Below are 23,099 nucleotides of genomic sequence, written 5' to 3' on the forward strand. Positions count from 1 at the left end.
CTTCTCATGCTTTGACCAAATCACCAGCAACTGTTAGAAGTCAGCCTTAGATTACCTCATCTTGGACTGGGAAGATCTCTTTCTGGAAAGGCATTGTGATGTTGCTGATAAGCAGAGAAGTGGGTGTTGATCATGACTGCCTTCTTCCTCTTTCTATCTCCAGTATGTTGGACCTTAACTTCAGCGTGGTATGAGTTAGCCCACTCAGTGAAAGCAAGACCTTCTTGAGTGACTTTATACTAATGGGCACAAGATAAGCCAGATTCTTTTTGGAGTTAGTGCGTTCTTGTATACAGAGTGAATATTTTCTAACTAGTCCTTGTCAGTGTGGTAAAAAGTCTCATCGATGACAGAGGTATCCCAGAGTCCCCAAAATACAAACTAATGAGCAAAGACAGACTAGGTCCACATAGTTCTAATACAGTGTATTACACCTCAAGCGTAAACAGTGTGATACTCAACGTTGACCATACTCAAGGAGAGCCCAGAGCTTTACATGGTCTTGACTTGTCAAAGGCCTCATGTCTTTGCCTTTACCAACAGAGTGATTTTCCTACAGAATGCTTTCCATTCACCCTGTTAGCTTTCTAGGACCTGAATGTATCCCAGAGTCTGGGCTCTCCTTGCCAAGAGCAGACTGTGTGGTCCTTCAGGACAGGGTTTTGCAAGAACTTCCCGTGCCTTCTTTTAAGAGTCATGTTGCTTTGTGTCCTGAATCTTAGTGTTAAGTTCTGCCCTGACTATCTTAGCTTAAGCAGCACACACAGACGCAGTTCTGTAAGATGGCTTTTAGGCATTCTGTCTCCAGGAGCCTGCCTTTACTCTAGACAATGGCTGAGACAAATACATTAATTCAGAAATGAGTAAATACAATCAAGTTGCAATGCACCCCTAGACCAGTTTTATGTCCCAGAGATTTGAGTTGTATTTGGTATAAAATCAGAAGGTCAAACGTCTTACAAACTGGCAGTGTGCAGCAGAGGAGGGAATGCACAGGAAGAGGATATATCATGGACATGTAGTCCATGTAGATACCGTGTTCTCTCACAGGTGCCCATGTATATGGTGGATGCATGGATAGAACAGGTTCCCCTTAGACAGTCATTTTGTTATTTTGGTGCTAGGGACTAAACCCAGGACCTTCTCTAGGCTGGGCGACACTCTACCACTGAAGTCACCTCCTTCCTGCCCGCGTCACCAGGCATGTAGATGAAAGGAGGGTTTAACGTACTAAGGTAGCGATACTTTGTGAATCACTGCAGTCATTTGTAGAAATATTGCTGTTTCTACTCTCACTGTTACTAAAACCACAGTGCTCATCAGCCAGCATTCATCTCTTGCACTGTGATATCCAGGGTTTGTCTTTATTTCTGTCACTCTGAATTCCAGTAGGGCTTAAATAAGACGTGTGATCCAACACAGAGTTTTCATGCTACGTCTTAGGCAGGACTGTTTTCTCCAGCCATTGTCTCACATCCCTGATTTTTGTGACATAGGATTTATGTTTGGTTTGCCACTATTCGTAATCTTATATAGATGTGGTCTTTGTTTTAGAAGAAAGCCGCTTTGTGTTCTTTCTTTCAAGACAAATGCACATGGTCTAGCTGTTCTGAGTACACTGGAAGCATACGCTTCCAGTCTGTCTCATGCCTGCTTCCCAGATCAGCTACTTTTACTAGTGTCCTCTGTGAGAGAAAAAGGTTTGAGGATTTTAAAGAATAGTTTGAAACACTTTTTTGTAGCAACAATATTGTACTTTACAGCTTGGAAATAAGTAATGTATTGATTTTTTTCTTCGATTATCATTATAGTGATTCTATAAATATAAGTATATTTTTGAATGAAGTTGGCCTTTTAGCCAGTGTGTTTTCCTTGAATTACTGAACATAGTTATTTCTGTTCAGTATTAAGCTGTGGAAGAGCATCTCACAGTGAAGAACCACCTAAGGATTTGAACGGAAGGAACTCCCTTTTCTTTTCTAAGATGACTGCAGGAAATGTGAAACATCTGCCTGCTTCCCATACACATTCTTTCCACACACACTGTTGAAAGTGACCCTTGGGTACAAGCCACCAGAGAGCTAGGGTTTTAGGGAGATGCTGGCCAGGGTTAGGAACCTGAGTCAGGAGAGGTGAGTTAGAGCTGTGTACTAACTGTGGATAATTATATATCATCATTCCTGGACAGTTGTGAGTCAAATAAGTGTCCTTTCCCCAAATGCATTGTGATTCAGGGCTTTACTTAGCCACCCCATACAGTGTACATGTTTCAATTACACATAGATACTATAAATATCATTTTGTCCAATTAAAACAAATTAAAATGTTCAATAAAAATAAATCTAGGAATAAGAAAGCTGTTTTAAGGTATGCTATTCATAGTTTTTAGCATTTCCTAATCTCATGTTTAAATTATATCACAATGTAGGGTTATTCTCAGAACTATGTAAAAAACTGTGTGTTTCGCTGTCCCTGCTCATATGTTCTCTTGTTACCCCCTAGGCCTTTGAACTTTTCTCCCTGGTGCTGCATTCTTTTCTGTTGCATACATTATAGGTGTTTAAGTCTATGATCACATCATTGGAGCCCGTGTTGCTAAACCTAGACCCAGTAGAATCTCAGTAAGGCAGCCACTTAGGTAGTGAGCGTTTCCAGATTACCTGTAAAGGATGTAATATTCAGGGTTTCTTCATGAACAGTCTACCCACAGGGACACTGAGCGTCCTTCTGGCATAGTACACAGTAGTTAGCTCATTTCCTTATTTATGTTGGCCTTCAGTATTCAATGGGACAAGCTCAAGTGGAGGACAGTATAGGTAGACGCCACGTTTCCAAACGAGCTACAGCCAGCCCTTGCTGTGTCCATACTCAAGGAGAGCTCAACTGTGTGAGATTGTTGGCAGGAAAGGAAAGCGGGACAGAGGCACAGCTGCCAGGCGTTGCCAGTACTCCCTCAGAGAAGCTAGTGTGGCTGCCATGACAGAGAGCTGCTTGGTGTCTCACACTCTCCAGAGCATCTTGGGTATTTCAGTGTGAACAAGCCTCTTCTCACTCCCCACAGCCTCAGGCTCACCACCAGTGATATCTATCCAGTGGGAGTGAAGTCAGTGCCTGCCACTTGCCTATTCTGAAAGGCTTTTGACTGTGGCCTCCCACCTCTGTGTGACTCACGGTTCTCATCAGAACATTTACTGTGGAGTGGTATGGAAGGACACATTTCTTGTCAAACTTTCAGATCACTGGTTACCATGGTTAGGGACTTGAGCTTACAGCATCATCTAAATTATTTTTCTGAAATTATTTTCCTCCTTGCATTACATTTATACAATGAACAACTTGGGCTCTCTCTTGCATTGTCATTAATGACCATTCCAGGAGAGGAAGTGACGTACTGAAGACTTAGTCACACACAAGGAAACAAGAGAATCCTTGGCTTTGGACTCAGCACAGGGCTTTATCTAGCCACATACAGTCAGGGAACTTTCCAGATTGTGGCCCTGAACCAAGGCAGACACCTCGGTGAATAACAACTTCTGTTCACAGCTGCTCTGTTCTTTGCATTTTCTGAGAACATTTCCCCACCCTGCATTAGTTCAGGTGTTTGGAAATGTACAAACATAGTAAACGTTGTTCTTGGGAAAACTCTGCTCCTGGGACGCACATGAGGTGCTACAGTGGAAGGGAGAGTTGAGGAGATGGCCAGTTTGTTCCTGGAGCCAGAAGCCACAACACAGACGGTGAACAGGGGCTGAGTGGCAACGGTAGAGTTGGCGCCTCCCTCTCTCCCTTTCTCTGAGGATCACGGCAGGGCATCATTTTCTGCAAAGATCGCCTCACTCACTCACTTTTGATCCAGTGCTTACTGTGACTCCTCAGGGCATCACTGAACACTGTGACAAGGTTTGACCCTTTTTTCTTAGAAGTTGGACTAAGAAAAGAAATTGTGTATATTTATAAATTGCATATTCAAGTTTTTAATTTTTAAAGTCACCTTTTAGGACTTAGACTAAATATAAATACAAAGTTCAAAAACAAATTCTAGATTGATATCTGCAAATGAAATTCTTCAGTGGTTGTGGCAGGAGATTGAACAATTTCTCTCCTGACTCCTTCAGAATGAAAATGCAGCCTTCTAAGCCCCTAGGGCTGAGGCACTCCTTCATATGGCTTTATAGTCTCCTATTGAATAACTTGTTTTCTTTCACAATGCCTATGATTACCTACAACCTGTCTGCCCTCGTTGTTTCTGTCAGACAGTTATTAGTAAGTTGTTTCAGTGTGTTGCTGAACACACCCTGGAAGCCTATGCTAGTGGGAGGGGGCAGGAGAGCACCCACGTTCAAAGCAGTGAGTTGGGTGTGGATCTGATCTGTCGCAGCAGGCAGAAGGACATAATACTCAAACGTATGTGCTTTATGGCTTGCTGGGACCCACAATTGCAAAGGACTACACACACACACACACACACACACACACACACACACACACCCCCAACATCTCATATAGAGTCATTTGCTTGGAGTTTTAAATGCCCTTGGAGCGTCATCAGTTTTTATATGTACTGTAAAGGTGACTTAGAGAACAGTGTGATTGGCAATATTGTTTAAGCTGACATTGAAATTACACCATCATAACATACACAGATGCCTAACCTGAATACTTTAAAAGGCGTTTTATTCTAGGTACTAGATTTAAAAAGTATGGGGTCTTTCACATAAATGAGATGGTTTCTTATAATTAGAATCTATTATATGTTTTATTAGACATTGGACTGGTGAATAATGAACTAATTTGTAAAGGAGGAGTTGCAGTTCCTCAGAGAGGATCAAGAAAAAGAGACATTAGAAGCCTGTGCTCTGCCCTACCTGTGAAGAGCCTGTTAAACAGAGGGGGGTGTTGGGAAACTGAGTGCTTTTTGTTCGGAGTCATCCGCTTATCCTTTAAGACCAGTGAAGTAGTGCTGAGCAGCAGGGAGCAGTAAGATGGGCACGAAGAGCAATGGATGTTTCTTCCTTTTCCTTCTCGGTTTGTACTTAATGGTCCCGTAGACTAAGAAGCAGTCGTACCCCGTGTTTTCTAACCCTTTAACCACACTCTGGGCTCTCCGCCTCACTGCTGCCTCACTGTTATTAACAGGAAGTATAGTCTTTGGGGAGTCAGGACTGCACCTTCCTTTGCCGGCTCAGTCTGTGAGCACAGGTAAGTCTGAGAAGCAGTCTGTCCCAGCACACCGTCCCAATGTCTGTCTGCAGCTCCAGCCGTTGTTCCCTCTGGCTGCCTTTCTCATCACATCATGCGCTCCTCTGCCTCATTCTCACTGCTGTCGTGTGTTAGTTAGGCAGCACAGCCATCAGTGTCATCCACGTCAGCTGATGACTTTCCCACCGACCCAGAGTAGTCATGTGTCGGTTATTAAGCATACATATGGGCTCTGTTGTCAAATGCTTCTCATTGTCAGAATGAAGGAGAAATTGATTTGAAGGATGTTATTCTCAACGTCTGGGTCTGCTTGGAATGCACGGTATAATCTCTCTGTGGTTCTCAGAGGTCAGCAGGTATGAGCTAATATGCATCATGTCAAGTTTAAAAGGCACTATCTCACCTCGTTTTAAAGCCCGAATGATCAATGATTCTTGTCATGTATGTTGCTGTTTTCATTGAGAAAGTGCTAATATCTTTATTTACCATCTTAAGATGTTGCTGTGTGACCCTTGTGTTTAATAGGATATAATAAGGAAAAGAAGAGGTCTCATCTGCCACTAGTCTTTGGTCCCTGCAGGCTGCACGTAGAACCTGCCGGTGTTTGGATGGTTGACAGCTGCAGACTGGGAAGTTGATAGCAGTAAGATTAGAGCATGACCTGGAGGAGAAGCCACCTCATGGTGTTGAAAATTGGCACTTCAAGAACAGAAATAGAAATACTTTTATTTTTACATTTGTTTATTTATGTGTATGAGTATATATGCACACACAAATGCTTATGCCGTGTAAAGGCCGTGTGGTTCTTTACCTCTACTGCCTCTACCATCTGGGTTCTGAGGATTGAATTCATGCCATCTAGCTAAGCCATTTCACTGGCCACTGAAAGAGGTTTTTATAAAGTATTATTAGCAAACAGTATTGAGGGGACTATTGTGTGCCTCTCCCTAAAATAATTCTTAGATTTCTAGCCTCTAATACAAGTCCAGCAGTTCGGAATGCAGCATATTTCTGTGAAGTTGTTGACTTGTAGGTCTCTGAAAGCAGTTTCCATGACCATATATACGCAAGCAATGTAAAGATGATCCTCACTGGACACACAGGACACATTGTTCACACTCAGTATTTCATGCCCGATAAACAGGAACCTCCGAGGAGCAGCACACAGGGCGGTTAAGAACAGCAGCTCTGACAGCAGACAGGGCCAGCCTCTGGGGGACCTTTACTCCCTGTGCATTTTCCTCCCTCTGTTTGCTTCCCTCCTATAGACTGGGGGCCACACCTGCTTCCTGCCCTGTAGGTGGATTTGACAGGAGAGCAGGTGACTGTAGTGTTAGAACAGTGCAGAATGTGTGCATGTGTAGGGGATCTGTGATCTTTGTCCATGACGAAGGCGTATCATTTTTATAGGTTTCTCCCAGCCATGTTTTATAATATGATGGCTTTGATTTGCTTTTTAGTAGTCCCAGTAATGTTTCTTCCTGTTTCCACAATGACTTCTTTTTAAAAAAAAACTAAAATGGGGCACAGCTTCTTCCTGCCACTCATGCACCTTCACAGCACTGACAGGAAGCTTAGAATTTGGTTCCTGAGTGGGCAAGAGCAGTGGGCACAGGTTCCCGGGAAGCTGTGTCTCGTGGGTCCTGCCAGTTCCCACAGTCATAGCATTCCCTGGGCATCAGTCAGTGTCCACAAGGAAAGACTTTCAGATTGTAAAGCATGTGAAAATACAAACAGGCCACCATTCAGGCTCTCTAGGGACCCTGCCCTCCAGAACAGACTCCAGGCTGACATCTTCACAGGCTGCTTGCAGGAGTTCCAGTAAAGCGGGTCCAGTCATCAGGCTCCTGGACAGACCCTCCATTACCCAGGGCTGGAGCACATCTGCTCTCCCTCCTGTGTTAGTGTGAGGAGATTAGATCAATAGATAGACTACTGAGACACCACAGGCCTGTGGTGTGGATGATAACCCTGGGCAGAAGACATTCTGTGTTTTAAAGGAATAAAATAGCTGTTTGTAATGTTTAAGGAGGTTCCTTCTAGGTCATTATCTAAACTTTTTTACTTCACTTACAGGAAATCTCTGGCATAGTCACATCTCTATTGTTTTTAATTATGACTTGATTTTTTTTTCTATTTAACAAAGAAATTAGATTAGGTTCAGAAATGACTCATTAAAAAATAAACATGAATATTAAAAACATGTTCACGTTGCTGTGACTTGTTTCACATTGATTTTGAAATGCACAAGAATAGAAATACTTGCAGTGACTTAGAATGTTCTTCTGAGACATCTTTCAGTGATGGTACCTGTTTTGCCTGATGCTTTAAGTTCAGAGGATGGGGCTATAAATTGGTTTTATTTGGGTTTCTTTCAATACTTTATTGTGTACTAATATGCTTTTTAGCATTTTATGTGTGTGTGTGTGTGTGTGTGTGTGTGTGTTTCTATTATAAAATAACTTTATACACACACACAAAACTAAAAATAAATGTGAAGGGCAGAACCCAAGTGATTTGGAGGCTAGGCTACTTAAGGAAATAGGCAATTAGGATTGATTGGGTTTATAGTTAGCTCTAAAAGCTAACCGTCCTGGGGTTTTCCCACTGAAAGCCTAAGTGGCATGTCTAAAATTCTAGAGGCGGGGCAGGATTCCACACTGGAAAGCAGGGTGGGAGATGTTCTTGAGGTTTCTTTATGTGTCTTCCTGTTTCTTTTCTGAGTTAACCCTTAGGCAAATCCACAGAATTCATCTGTTAAAAGTACACCACTGGAAATTTCCATATTCATTTTTGTTGAAGGTCTGTAAGGTTTTAAGGGACCTGAGCAAGTAGATATATGTTCTCAACCAAGCCCCTTCAGGTTGGCATTAGAAATGAAATATGTTTTATCATAGTCTGTTGGGAGCCCAGGATAATTTAAATGTTCCTAGTCTAAAAGGAAAAGGGAAAGAAACTGAAGTGAAGTAACAAATCGGTCATAAATAGTTACCGGGTTGTGTGGCTCCTGGTCAGTGTGTAGGATATAAATGCTGAAAAGGTCGCATAGATGAGGGCTTTTGTCAAGCCAGGATTACACTAGTATGTAACTAGATAGAATCCTGATGCCACCTCCACCCTCGGTTTCTGACCCCTACCCTGCATTAGCCTCCATTGTTTTTCAAAGAGCTGGAATGTGATGGCGAGCAAGTGAGCTCTGCTTGTGTAACCATGTGCTTGTGTAACCGTTTGCTTGTGTAACCGTGCGCTTGTGTAACTGTGTGCTTGTGTAACTGTGTACTGCCTGTATAACCGTGTGCTGCCTGTATAACCGTGTGCTTGTATAACCATGTGCTTGTGTAACCGTGTGCTTGTGTAACTGTGTGCTGCCTGTGTAACCCTGTGCTGCTTGTGTAACCATGTGCTGCCTGTGTAACCGTGTGCTTGTGTAACGTATGCTTGTGTCTTTGTAGCAGACATAGAGTGCCAGCTTGATTGGCAGACACTTCTCACAGAAGCATGGCACAGATGGTAGTGGTTATTTTGCCTTGATAAAATACCATGGCCAGAGCAATTCTTTGGGCTCACGGTTCTAGAGGGAGAGTGCATGTCGAGGAGAGCCCTGGCAGCAATGCTCTAGCAGACTAAGAAAGCACACTCAACCTCTGACATGTGGGGCCCAACCCCAGAGACATCGTTCCTCTAGCAAGGCCTCGCCTCCATAACCACCCATATAGCACCACTAACCAGGGACCACGTGTTCAGATATGTGAGCCTGTGGGGCATTCCTCAGTCACACCATCAGACTAACACCTTCAGAGTACAGGAGTTTTTCTTGGATGTACAAATGTCATAATTTTGAGGATTTTCAAGATAAGGAATTTGACCTTTACTGATGAAATCAAGTATAGATTCAAATGTTGACAGTTAAATAATTTGGGATAGTAACTCAAGGCCAGATAAGGTTTTATTAAGTGTTTTGGGTTTTCTTTTCAACAATGGCACTAATATTCTCTAAAATGCTTTCCTGTGGAAATGTATGTACTGTATAAGTAACTAATTCTCTCATGCACCCTTGAGGGTAGATAGTTGTCTGTCAGATTCCACCTACGCACTCTGCAGTCACTAGGGATCTATTCACTTGCTCACCGTGCATGCATTCAGAAATATAAAGGTACCAGGTAATGTTGTTGGTTTGTCTTTCTCATGTATAATTGTGTGTGCACATGTGTGCATTTGTGTGTGTGTGTGTGAGTTTATATGCATGTGTGAACATACGTGTATGGAAAGGACAAAGGCTGATGGCTATAAAGTTGTGACTGTTACCAGGCTTAATGTCTGGGCGTGGGTTTTACTGTCCTCATTTAAAAAGCACTGGATTTTGGCTTTGGTACGCACTGAGTGACTTTTAGACCACCTCAAAGCCTTGTGCAAATTTTAACTGACAAGATCTAGGGCACATTCTTTTTGTTGACTCTTTGTGACTTTCACACCATGCACCCGGTCTCGCTCATGCCCCTGTCCTCTTTCATCTGTCTCTCCCCCCACCCCGCAACCTTTCTCCCTCCACCAAAATAATAAAAGCCACAAATAAAGCAAAATAAAACATAGAAAGCATCTTTTCATGGAAGCTGTAGTGTGTCACAGTGTGTCCCACAACATAGCCTTCTATCCACATATCTTTACTTGTGTGTGCTCACTACATTCAGCCACTAGTCTGTTTCGAGGTCTCTGGTTTCCGTGACACCCTCAATATTGAATTCTCACAGGGCCTGGTTATCTTTTTGTTGCCCTGTGTCATGGAGACCCTGCAGTTTTGGATCAGCAGGACTGACCCTCAATGATTCACAGGTAATGCAGATTTTGGGGTGGCCCAAATCAAAGCCCTAGATCTGGGCCTGAGCTGAACTGCTCAGCCCACTGGCTCTCTCTGAGTCTGCACCGCCAGGGTGCGCTCTCCAGTGCTGCTCTGGCTAGGCCACACAGCGCCTCAATCAGCAACAGGCAGGGTAGGCTGTCCCTCACCCTCTGACCAGCTCACACACATCCCACATCCTCCCAACCCCCACCCCCACTGGAGGGCCAGCTCTCCTGTTCTTCTGCTCGCTCCACCCCATGGCAGCTCTTGGACTGCTGGGGACAGGGCTTTGAGGGCACTCAGTGTCATCTCCTCGGCATCTGCCCTAGGGAGAGCCATCCACTCGGGTTGCTTGGAGCATGTGTGCTGTGAGGGTCCTTCAGCTGGTCGTTTCTTACCCAGTCTTGTGCAATTGTGGTCCATCACCTAGAGCACATTCCTCATCAGAGACATCAGGGCACTGCCAGGCAGGTTTCTGGACAGTCAGCACAAGTCTTCCTTTTCAGAAACTCAGCCTGTAATGTCCGAGCCGCCTCACCCTCCTGAGCTGTGAGTCCTAACGCACAACCCATTTCCTAGTATGTGTGAGCAAATGCCTCGTGTATGTTGGGTTTCCTAGTTTCTCATAGCAGGGAGTGAAGCTCAGTGCTTGTGACTCCAAATCTGTAGGGTCTGAAATTGTCATTTTAGTATTGAGGCTTGTGTATCTTTGGGGGTGGGGCGTTGAGCTGTCACCTCAGCGCAGGTTTTTGGTACTTTGAGTGAGGAAACAATAAGGAGAACGGCTTTTCACATCTCAGCTGGCCAGAGCAGCCTGCAGGATCTTGGGGCACTCGGCCTCCTGGCCTCCTGGAGCCAGCGGCAGAACTATGCACTTCTACATGTTCATTCCCTCTGTCTATAAACATCGGAGAGGGAAGGTTTCTCAGACTGGTGTACTGTTTTCTCCTTAAAGAAATACTGGGATAAAAAAAAAAAAAAAAACCCACTTTGCCTCAATAATTGAATTAGATTCAACGTGGCAAAAGAATGCTCCCATAAAGGTAACCAGTGGATATACTTTATGTCTCACAGGTTTTTCAAACAAGAACTTTGTTGTCAGAAACATCTAGATTCTACTAAGAGAAAAACAAGGAATAAAATTATAAATTTATTATGAACGTATGCTTTCCTACCATCTTGAACACCAGAAAGACTTCACCTAGAGAAAGCCAAGGGTGAAGTACCAAGTTGTGTTTGTCAGTTGGCAACAGGCACACTGGTCCCCTTCTCCCTCCCTCTCACTGGTGCCCTCTTCCTGGTCTCTTGCTGCTTTTAGTCCTTGTTCCCTAGGCAGTTCCTCATCTAGGGTTGTATTCCTCTCTGTAGAGTCTAGGACCAGTCATTGAGAGAAAGTCTGAAACAGGTAATTTGTTTAACATGCTATCTCCAGTCACATCCATTTTCCTGGGACTGACACGATTCTTTATCAGTCTGTTTGACCTTGTGCCTCGACTTCCCAAGTTCTGAGATGACAGAGAACCTTCATCATGCACAGTGCCTTCCTTTGCTGTAGTGGATATTCCTTGTCATGTACACACAATGCTATCTGCGGTGGTTTGTGTATGTGTGGCCCAGGGAGTGGCACTATTAGGAGGTGTGGCCTCTTGGAACAAGATGATAAAAATGAAATAGGGTAGTAGTGGAAATACTGCTCAGCCCCTCTCTCACTGTAACCCTAGAAACACTGACAGGTTTTCTGTGGTCTCCTCTGCAAAAGCTGTGCCAGTTTTGTTGTTGGGCTGTCGGTTTAAGGTCCACACCTCTGCTCATAGACTGCCATCACTAGCTACATGTGCTATTGTAAACCCATCTCACACGGAGCCAGAGAAGCTGAGGGCCCACGGAGAGTGTCTGCTAGCAGACTGAGTTTACTAGGCATCCGTGTCATAATACACAGCAGTGAAGATGAGCCTCCTGGAGCAAGTGAACAGCTCCATCACGGAGCTAGTGAGTCCGGATAGTACTTGGTAGGTCCAGGAACCTGCTGCAAATACAGAAAGCCAAGTACGAGCAGAGTGAAATTAGAATCAACTCCTGATTTTATCAAAGGAGTTTCATAATACAGATTTCTAATTTATCGGCTCACATTCTGTGTGTATGGGTTTGGGTTTGGTTGTGACTTGTTCTGAGACTAGGTCTTACTGTGTAGTCCAGGTCGGCCTAGAGTTAGACCCTCCCCCACATGCACCACTGCCGCTCCCAGTGGATCGCTCCCATTAAGGCTTGGTCGCTGTAATATGCTAATGCAGGATATTTTCAGAAAGCGGCTTCATCTCTATACTGTGTCCCTTAGAAGCCACTGTTCCCTTGTTCCTTTAAGATGCACAGTCAGACAATGCCTAACACTTAGCTTTGAGCTTTTTAGTCACCGAGCCTTTTCCTTGTCTCTTCACCCTCTTTGCTAACACAGCTAGTGATGCCTGACACGTGCTGTTGTGTCAGCTTTCTCTGTGGCGCTGCATTTTGCCACATTCTTCCTCTTTGCTACACCATAGGCCTAGATCCCATGAGTACACAGCCACATACAACCCTTAATTCTTCGGAGAAAGGATTTCTTCCTCAGAGAAGCAAAGCATTGACTTGTGAGATAGGAGCGACTCTCCCTGCAAGGAGGCTAAGGAAGGCAGAGTGGCTGCTCGGAGATGTAGTTTTACAGGTATTATAAAGCTACCACCAGACGTCATAAAGAAGGCTGCAGCAGGAGGATTGCTTTTAGACAAAAGCTAAAGCCATCTTTAAGGAGAGCGTCCTCTTCTTTTCACATAAAATTGCCAAAATTGCTAGAAAAGGTGTAAAAGTAGCCAGCCACATATAAAGCCGGATGAGGATGAAATTTACAAAGCAGAACGGTTTTGCTTTGAATTTCATTGGCTTTGCCTTCTGTTTCTGTTTAGCCAGCAGGGTATAGCAGATTAGTATTCTTACTTGCTTCTTGGTTGCTGTGATAAAGCACCATGACCAAGAGAACTTAGAGACGGCACTTATTTGGGCATATGGTTCCAGAGGGATAAGCATCCTGAATGGCTGAGCAAAGGCATTGCAATGGGAATAAGAACAGGAAGCTGAAAGCTCATACCTGAGCCAAACATGAAGCAGACGGCACAAACTGCCCACTGCCAGTGACATACTTCCTCCAGCAAGACCACACCACCAAAGTAGGCCAAAACTGGGACCAAGTACTTAAATAAGCTTGAGACTGTGGGGGACATTTCTTATTCAGACTGCTACTAATGCGGTGCTGTTGGTAAGAACATCCTTGTAAACAGAAGCTCACCGCCACCTGCAGTCTTCTCCTCTCATGCCTTTGTGCATTCCCGTCCTTATGCCCACCGCCTGCAAACGGTACTAACTGTCTGAGGAAGAGTGACGTCATAGCTGAGCACTGTGGTGGTTTGTAGCTTAGAGTCAGAAGCAGTCTGGCTTGTCTTTTTACCCTAACCTAGTATTTCTGAAGGTTCTCTGTGGAATGAGTGAAGAAATTTCTAACAGTCATTTGATTCCTTTTAATCCTTAAAGAATTAATTTATTGGGGTGTGTGTGTGTGTGTGTGTGTGTGTGTGTGTGTGTGTGTGTGTTTGCTTGCTCATCTACCATTACACTCATGTGGTGGTCAGAGGACAGCTTGTAGGAGCTTGCTCTTCTTTCCCACTGTATGAATCCTGGGGATTGAACTGGGATCATCATACTTGGTGACAAGTACCTTCTTATTAATCTTTTAAACAAATATGCTTTATTTTCCAAGAAAATGAAGAGCCCAAATAGAGCTCTCTTCTGGAAATTTATAATAAACTATTTAACATTTAACAACTAAAATAAAGGCCCGCTTGTAATAGTTTTATAAATCAACTCTCTTTTCTGTGGATAAAGTATGCTTGAGCAATCTTCACTTGTAAAGTTTCATAATAGTATAGCAGCCTTTTTGAACATTCTTTTAACTGTTTGAGTTAGGGCATATTATTGGACCATGTATGTGTAAGCTGCAGGAATGCCCATATACACCAACATACGTTTTGTAAGAACAGAGATGCTCTCCAGTGTACTTGGTCTTGTTATTGAAAGTTAATGTGTGTCGTAATCACAGTATTTGAGATGTAACCCAGACACAAGAGTGGCCTCCTGGTGCTTTCGCTGACGGACTTTATTTCTCCTATCACACTGCAGGTCTTCCCTGACTTTTGCAACTTGGCATTTTTGGAACGTCTGATCAGTTGTTTGCAGAATGGCACCAATGTTCCTTTGCCTGGTGGGTTGTTGTGGGAAGTTTAGGTGAGAGGATGACACGTAAGCTCTGTCCTCAGTGAGCTGCATCAAGAGGACAATGATGATTGACCCATTACTGGATGAGACTAAGGGCTCTCCTGTGGTTCCGCTGGGGTTTTCTCTCATCCTGTCTTTATGTAAAAGTACCCTTCTTCTCTGTAATTAACCAGTAAGCAATATGTGGAGTATGACCTTAAGACATGGCTGTGCTGTGTCTCTGCCATCTTCTACCCTTTGTTTGAATGACAATTTTCTTCTTACCATTAAGTTACTTGAAGGTTCTGACCTTTCTGTAATTCTGAAAGGTTCCCTCTTCTCTAAGGGAAAAAGCACTGTAGATTCATAGTTTGTTTTAAGCATAACTGTCTTTGTTGTTTTAACATGTATTTATTGTGTATATGTGTATGTGTGGGCATGTGTGTTAAGGCAAAAGACAACTTTTTGGAATTAGTTTTTTCTTCTACTCTGTCAGTTCCCGGGGTCAATCTCAGTTGTCAGACTTGGTAAAAGTACCTTTACTTCTGAGCCATCTCTTCATTTTTTTTGATGCACATATTATTTTAACTTGAATAATAAAATCCCTTTGTGACACATACTCTTGCTTTGTGTACCTTTGATTTTCTCCTGTTCAATACCTTTAAACATCCTTTGACCTGATCTTAGAGTGATCCTCTGAGAATCGCTACGTCCTTTAGTGGGAAATAGTATTTAGGAACCACAGAGAGCTAGCTAGACAGTCATAGACAGTCATGCATAGCTGGGAGTCACTGAGTCTGCTCTGTAGTAGGTCAGCTTGGACATTTGTTTTAGAGCTGTGTCTTTGGGCCAAGAGTCGCCATGCATGTGGGAAGAAGATAAATAATGCCTAAGGACAGAGGAGCAGTCAGCCACCGGACCGGCAACACAGTCTCCTGCTCCAAACAGTGGTCTTCGTTACCTATCCAGTCCCATACCCAGACATGCCACTGTGGTAAAGCAAGCCATCAGGATTGGTGTTTCCATGACCTTGGAATGGGAGAAAACTTTAAACAGGACTGATAGATTATGTGTATTTAGATTATGAGCATTTATGTACCAGTCTGTCTCATTGAGAGATATAGAAGGCCCACAGAATATAAAGAAATGAGTCTCAATAGATATACTTACTAAAAGACTGAGCATCTTTAAAAAAAAAAAAAAAAAAAAAAAGATCATCACAAGGCAGTCTAATCTGTGGACAAGAGCACGAACAGTTAGTCATGTGGCTGGTTCAAGAAGAATGACCATAGGCTTATGCTTGAATACTTTGTCTCAGGTCATGGGAACGTTTGAGAAGGTTTAAGACAGCTGTTCTCAACCTGAGGGCAGGGGTGGGGTTGTTGAGTGGCGTTTCCACAGGAGTCACCTAAGAAAAGCAAGTATCAGGAGGACCAAGAAGTGTCCTGTTCTTACTGACTGAAGGCCAGTGCCTGGTCGCTTTCCCTCACTGTCCCAGGCCTTCTCCCAGGTGGTGTGTGAAAGTGGAGCACCACTATCCTTGAGTTACAAGGGAAAAGTAAGAGGAACTGAAGTTTGCGAGATCTGCAACGTTGCAGGTTACAGGTCTGAAAGTGTGGAGTGAACAGGGTCTAGGCCAGGTCTCTCAGTATGTACTCAGTGGTTGGTGTTTTAGTCCATGGTATTTGTGGACGGTTTGGTTGGTTGATGTTATTCTTCCTGTGAATTTGCAAACCCCTTTCAGCTCCTTGAGTCCTTTCTTTAGCACCTGTGTTCAGTCCGCTGGTTAGCTGCAAGCAGGCTCAGCTGTATCTATATGACTCTGGCAGAGCATCTGAAGACGTATCTTTATCTGGTTCCTGCCAGTAAGTACTTCTTGGCATCAGCAATAGTGCTTGGGTTTGGTGGCTACATAAGGGGTGAATCCCTGGGTGAGGCAGCCTCTGAATGATCTTTTCTTCCATCCCTGTTTCTCTATTTGACCTTATATTTCCTCCAGTGATTGTTTTGTTCTCCCTTCTAAGAAGGACTGAGGCATCCACACTTAGGCCTTCCTTTTCTTGGGGCTTCATGATGTCTGTGAATTGTTTTTTTGGGGGGGTGTTCAGAGCTTTCTGGGGCAAGTATCCCATTATCAGTGAGTACATACCATGTGTGTTCCTTTGTGACTGCGTTACCTCACTCAGGATGATAGTCTCTAGTTCCATCCATTTGCCTAGGAATTTCATGAAGTCATTGTTTCTAATAGCTGAGTAGTACTCCATTGTGTAAATATACCACACTTTCTGTATCTATTCCTCTGTTGAAGAACATATGGGTTCTTTCCAGCTTCAGGCTATTATAAATGAGGCTGCTATAAACATGGAATATGCATCCTTGTTATATGTTAGAGCATCTTTGGGGTATATGCCCAGGAGAGGAATAGCTGAGTCTTCAGGTAGTACTATGTCCAATTTTCTGAGGAACTATCAGACTGATTTCCAGAGTGATTATACCAGCTTACAACCCCGCCAACAGTGGAGGAGTGTTCCTATTTCTCCACATCCTCACCAGCATCAGCTGTCTTCTGAGTTTTTGATCTTAGCCATTCTGACAGGTGTGAGGTGAAATCTCAGGGTTGTTTTGATTTGCATTTCCCTGATGACTAGGGATATTGAACATTTCTTTAGGTGCTTCTCAGCCATTCGATGTTCCTCAGTTGAGAATTCTTTGTTTAGCTCTGTGCCCCATTTTTTAAATAGGATTGTTTGATTCTCTGGAGTCTAATTTCTTGAGTTCTTTGTATATATTGGATATTAGCTCTCTATCTGATGTAGGATTGGTAAAGATCCTTTCCCACTGTTGTCTGCTGTTTTGTCTTCTTGACAGTGTCCTTAGACTTACAGAAACTTTTCAATTTCATGAGGTCCCATTTGTTGATTCTTGATCTTAGAGCACAAGCCATTGGTGTTCTGTTCACAAAATTTTCCCCTGTGCCTATGTGTTCTAAGCTCTTCCCCACTTTCTCTTCTAATAGTTTCAGTGTACCTGGTTGTATGTGGAGATCTTTGATCCACTTGCACTTCAGCTTTGACAAGGAGATAGGAAAGAATCAATTTGCATTCTTCTGCATGCTGACTGCCAGTTGAACCAGCACCATTTGTTGGAGAGGCTGTCCTTTTTCCATTGAATGTTTTTAGCTCCTTTGTCAAAAATCAAGTGGCCATAGGTGTTTAGGTTCATTTCTGGTTCTTAATTCCATTCCATTGATCTTCCTGTCTATCTTTGTACCAATACCATGTAATTTTTATCACAATTGCTTTGTAATATAGTTTGAGGTCAGGGATGGTGATTCCCCAGGAAGTTCTTTTATTGTTGAGAATAGATTTCACTATCCTAGGTTTTCTGTTATTACAGATGAAATTGCAGGTTGCTCTTTCCAATTCTATGAAGAATTGAGTTGGAATTTTGATGGGGATTGCATTGAATCTGTAAATTTGGCAAGATGACCATTTTTACAATGTTGATCCTGCCAATTCATGAGCATGGGAGATCTTTCCATTTTCTGAGATCTTCAATTTCCTTCTTCAGAGATTTGAAGTTCTTGTCATACAGATCTTTCACTTGCTTACTTAGGGTCACACCACGGTATTTTATATTATTTAGGACTATTGTGAAGGGTGTCTTTCCCCTAGTTTCTTCCTCAGCATGTTTTTCCTTTGAGTAGAGGAAGGCTACTGATTTGTTTGGGTTAATTTTATATCCAGCCACTTTGCTGAAGTTGTTTATCAGCTGTAGGAGTTCTCTGGTAGAATTTTTGGGGGTCCCTTAAGTATATTATCATATCATCTGCAAATAGTGATATTTTGACTTCTTCCTTTCCAATTTGTATCCCTTTGACCTCTTTTTGTTGTGGAATTGCTCTGGCCAGGACTTCCAGTACTATACTGAATAGGTAGGGAGAGTGGGCAACCTTGTCTAGTTCTTGATTTTAGTTTGATTGCTTCAAGATTTTCTCCATTTAGTTTGATGTTGGCTACAGGTTTGCTGTATACTGCTTTTACTATGTTTAGGTATTGGCCTTGGATTCCTGATCTTTCCAGAACTTTTATCATGAAGGGGTGTTGAAATTTGTCAAATGTTTTCTCAGCTTCTAGTGAGATGATCATGTGGTTTCTTTGAGTTTGTTGATATGGTGGATTATCTTGATGGATTTTTTGTATATTGAACCATCCCTGCATTCCTGAGATGAAGCCTACTTGATCATGGTGCATGATCGTTTTGATGTGTTCTTGGATTCGGTTTGCAAGGATTTTGTTGAGTATTTTTGCATCGATGTTCATGAAGGAAACTGGTCTGAAGTTTTCTTTCTTTGTAGGGTCCTTGTGTGGTTTAGGTATGAGAGTAATTGTGACTTCAAAGAATGAATTGGGCAGTGTTTCTTCTGTTTCTATTTTGTGGAATAGTTTGGAAAGTTTTGGTATTAGGTCTTCTGTGAAAGTCTGACAGAATTCTGCAGTGAACTCATCTGGTCCTGGACTTTTTTTGGTTGGGAGGTTTTTGACAACTGCTTCTATTTCTTTAGGGATAATGGGACTCTTTGGATGGTTTATCTGATCCTGATTTAACTTTGGTACCTAGTATCTGTCTAGAAAAGTGTCCATTTCCTCTAGATTTTCTAGTTTTGTTGAGTATAGGCTTTTGTAATAGAATCTGCTGATTTCTTGAATTTCTTCAGTTTCTGTTGTTAGGTCTCCCCTTTCATTTCTGATTTTGTTAATTTGGATACTCTTTCTGGTTAGTCTGGCTAAGGGTTTATCTATCTTGTGGATATTCTCAAAGAAATAGCTCTTTGTTTTGTTGATTCTTTGTATAGTTCTTTTTGTTTCTACTTGGTTGATTTCTGCTCTGAGTTTGATTATTTCCTCAGTCTGTTCCTCTTAGGTGCATCTGCTTCTTTTTGTTCTAGAGCTTTCAGCTGTGCTGTCAAGCTGCTAGTGTATGCTCTCTCCAGTTTTTTGTTATTTTGTTTTTTTTGGGGGGGGGGTTGGTTTTTTTGAGGCACTCAGAGCTATGAGTTTTCCTCTCAGTACTGCTTTCATTGTATCCCATAAGTTTGGGTATGTTGTGCTTTCATTTTCATTAAATTCTAAAAAGTCCTTAATTTCTGTCTTAATTTCTTTCTTGACCACATTATCATTAAATAGAGCACTGTTCATCTTCCATGTGTATATGAGTTTGTTTGGTTTTGTTTTGTTGTTGTTACAGACCAGCCTTACCCCATGGTGATATGATAGGATGCATGGCAGTATTTCAGTCTTCTTAGATCTGTTGGGGCCTGTTTTGTGACCGATTATATGGTCAGTTTTGGAGAAGGTACTGTGAAGTGCTAAGAAGATGTATTCTTTTGTTTTAGGATGGAATGTTCTGTAGATGTCTGTTAATTCCAGTTAGTTCATAACCTCTGCTAGTTTCAATGTGTCTCTGTTCAGTTTCTGCTTCCATGATCTGTCCATTGACAAGAGTGGGGTGTTGAGGTCTCACTATAATTGTGTGTGGTGCAATATATGCTTTGAACTTTAGTAGGGTTTCTTTTATGAATGTGAGTGCCCTCATATTTGGAGCATAGGTGTTCATGATTGAGAGTTCATCTTGATAGATTTTTCCTATCATGAGTAAAACATGTCCTTTCTTATCTTTTTTTGATAACTTTTGGTTGAAAATCTATTTTATTCAATATTATAATGTCTACTTCAGCTTTTTTCCTGGGACCATTTGCTTGGAAGGTTTTTTTTTTCCCAGCCTTTTACTCTGAGGTAGTGTCTGTCTTTGTCTCTGAGATGAGTTTCCTGTATGCAGCAAAATGCTGGATCCTGTTTATGCATCCAGTCTCATAGTCTGTGTCTTTTTATTGATTAATTGAGTTCGTTTTTGTTAAGAGATATTAAGGAGTAATGATTGTTGTTTCCTGCTATTTTTGTTGTTAGAGGTAGTTATGTTTATGTGCTTTTCTTCTTTCGGTTTTTTTGCATTATTATTTTGCTTTTCCTTGGGTGTAGTTTCCCTCCCTGTGGTGGGGTTTTTCATCTATTATCCCTTGTAGGGCTGGATTTATGGACAGATATTGTGTAAATTAGGTCCTGTCTTGGAATATCTTGGTTTCTCCATCTATGATAATTGAGGGTTTTGCTGGATATAGAAACCCGGACTAGAATTTGTGTTCTGTTAGCGTCTGTATGATGTCTGTCCAGAATCTTCCAGCTTTCATATCTCTGTTGAGAAGTCGGGTGTAATTTTTACTGGTCTGCCTTTATCTGTTACATGCCACTTTTCCCTGACTGCTTTTAGGATTCTTTCTTTGTTTTGAACATTTGGTGTTTCGACAATTATGTTTCGTGAGGTGTTTCTTTTCTGGTCCAATCTATTTGGTGTTCTGTAGGCTTCTTGTACGTTCATGATCATCTCATTCTCAAGGGTAGGAAATTTTTCTTCCACGATTTTGTTGAAGATATTTACTGTGACTTTTAGTTGAGAGTCTTTACCCTCTTCTAGTCCTATTATCCTTAGGTTTGGTCTTTTCATTGTGTCCTGGATTTCCTGGATGTTTTGAGTTAGGGGCTTTTTGGTTTTTGCATTTTCTCTGACTGTTGTGTAAATGTTTTCTATGTTGTCTTCTGCCCCTGAGATCCTCTCTTCCATCTCTTGTAGTCAGTTGGTGATGCCTGCATCTATGACTCTTAGGTTTTCTATCTCCAGGGTTGTCTCTTTTTGTGATTTCTTTATTGTTCCTATTTCCATTTTCAAATCCTTCACCTGTTTGGTTGTGTTTTCCTGTAGTTCTTTGAGTGACTTTTGTGTTTCCTCTTTAAGGGCTTTTATTTGTTTATGTGTGTTCTCCTGTAATTGTTTAAGAGAGTTATTCATGTGCTTCTCAAAGATCTCCATCATAATCGTGAAATATGATTTCAAGTCTAAATCTTGTTTTTCTGGTGTGTTGGGAAATCCACTACTTGCTGTGGTGGGAGATCGGTTGTGATGTTGCCAGGTTGTCTTGGTTTCCATTGCTTAGGTTCTTGTGCTTTTCTCTTGCCATCTTGTTATCTGTGATTATAGGTGATCTTGTTGTCTCTGACTGACACCTGCCTCTCCTGTGGGTCTGAAGGCCCGTGGGCTCAGGAAGGAGTTGGCTCTTTGGGGGGCAGACAGTGAGTTCTGATGGCACTGACTCCGTTCTGTCTTTGTGGCTCAGGTGGAAGGAGAGTGCTTGTGAGGCTGTTCTGGGAACTCTTTGTGCAGGTCCTGAGTCCTAATGGCAGTCACTGGCCCTATCTCTGTCCCAGAAAGGACCCAATCCCAGAGTGGATAATGCTGTCTGTGCTCTGAGAGATCCCAAAGATCCCTCCCAAGATAGCAGGTGGGAGTACGTGGCTGACTCACTGTTGGTCAGGGTCTAAGAGCATTTGTGAGGCTGTTCTAGAAGCTCAGCTGTCTGCGTGTGGGTCCTGAGTCCTGATGGCGTCCACTCAGCCCTCTCTCTGGGCTGGAAAAAAGCATTGGCTTTCCTTTTATAGAAAAAAAAGTTTATGGAGGGAGGAAGGCTGGAGAGATAACCTAATGATTAAGGATATTGCTGCTCTTGCAGAGGACCCAAATTTGGTTCCCAGCACCCATAGTCAGGCAGCTCACAGTTACCTGTAATTCAACTTCTCTTGATATCTGCATATACATGTGTACTCTCATGTACACACATTGGGATGAAGAGGGTCACTCCAGCTGTCAGAGTTCCTTATTATTCTAGTGGCTACTGACCATGATGCCATAACCAGCCATCCAGTCTGCTGGGATTTGGTCCACTTCACTTCCCTGACATTTTCTACATCTTTGCTAAGATTTCAAAGCTGTGTCATTTCATTCTCTTCTCTATAGCTGTGATCATCTTCTGAGAACTCATAGTACTAGCTAAAGAGAATTGAAGGAGAGCTCTTAGTTATGAATGTTTGATACCCAGTTGATTGTCTGTGTAACTATAATGCTTAGAGACAGGGAAAGAACTCAAACTGCTTCTTTAAACCAATGGGAGTGCTCCGTCATCTCTTGATTGCGTGTACCGTCATTAAAAGCAAGATAGAACACGGCATGAGACATTTCCGTGGAGTCAGTTTTGCCATGGAGCGATAAAAGCCTCTGTAATGAGAGCAGTGAGGCCTGAGTGAGCCGTGGGGAACCCTGGGTTTGTGCTGGTCTTCACCCTCCTCCCCCAGTCTGGACAGATGGCTTTCGCTGTTACTCTTTTATTTTTGTTTTTAGAATAATCTCACTCTGTAGTTCAGGCTGGCCTTGAAACTAACTGCTCTCCTGTTGTTTCAGTCTCCACATGCAGGGATTAGAGAAATGCGACACCATCCTTGGCAATGTATTGTTTAAATGATAAAGATGGAGACTTTTAAAGATCTTATTTTAATGACAATGCTATTTAATTTTAATTAATTTTCTTAAAAAAATTTCAAACTCACCATTGGAAGTTATCCTGTTTATTTAGTCATGGTTTCCTATTTATAGTGTTGAAAAGGAAAAAATAAGGGCCCAAAATAAGACTTATAGAAATATGATTCCCTTGGAATAAAACTTGAATGTTCCTTGTATAAATATGCCAAGACAATGTGCAGGAAGCCACCAAGTTCTCTCTAGAGAGCAGCAGCTGAGGATCTGTGACAAACCCTGTGGAGGTGACAAGAAAGACCACATTCTCTCCATTTTCAAGTCAGAATGCCCCCCCATCCTCAATCCCAGCAGCCTCTTTGCTTTA

The 23,099-nt window shown here is 42.4% G+C and overlaps 1 protein-coding gene across 3 annotated transcripts in view; it reads left to right on the forward strand.

Moving 5' to 3' along the window:
• Positions 1-23,099, forward strand: part of MRTFB (myocardin related transcription factor B) — a 137,876-nt gene that overhangs the window by 50,696 nt on the left and 64,081 nt on the right. The window lies entirely within an intron of this gene.

The sequence above is a fragment of the Micromys minutus genome (assembly GCF_963924665.1).
Source record: "Micromys minutus genome assembly, chromosome: 31".
Lineage (NCBI taxonomy): Eukaryota > Metazoa > Chordata > Mammalia > Rodentia > Muridae > Micromys > Micromys minutus.